The sequence below is a fragment of the Hipposideros armiger genome, unplaced genomic scaffold (assembly GCF_001890085.2).
Source record: "Hipposideros armiger isolate ML-2016 unplaced genomic scaffold, ASM189008v1 scaffold_288, whole genome shotgun sequence".
Classification (NCBI taxonomy): Eukaryota; Metazoa; Chordata; class Mammalia; order Chiroptera; family Hipposideridae; genus Hipposideros; species Hipposideros armiger.
In genome coordinates this window covers 869,111-869,468 of record NW_017731638.1, presented here as the reverse complement: position 1 = coordinate 869,468, position 358 = coordinate 869,111, and positions in this window count along the sequence as shown.

Genomic DNA, 358 nt, shown 5'->3' with positions numbered 1-358 from the left:
ACCTATATCTATCTATCTATATCTAGATAGATAGATAGATAGATAGACAGATAGATAAATCTGTGTGCAAGCTTTGTGTCAACATAACTTTTCACCTCATTTGGGTATATACCAAGCAGCACAGTTGCTGGATCATAGTCTTATTTCTACATATGGAATTTTAATCAAAAGTTGTATGAGAGTTAGGGACTATACATTATCCATATTACAATCTATGGGTAGGGTATAAACTATTACAGACATTTGCCACAAATAAACCAATCAAGTTGATTAGATTCTATCAGTCTCTAGACGATTACCTGATTTAAATTACATGTTGTATGGCCTTTTCTGCACATTCACTGAACTAAATTCAACT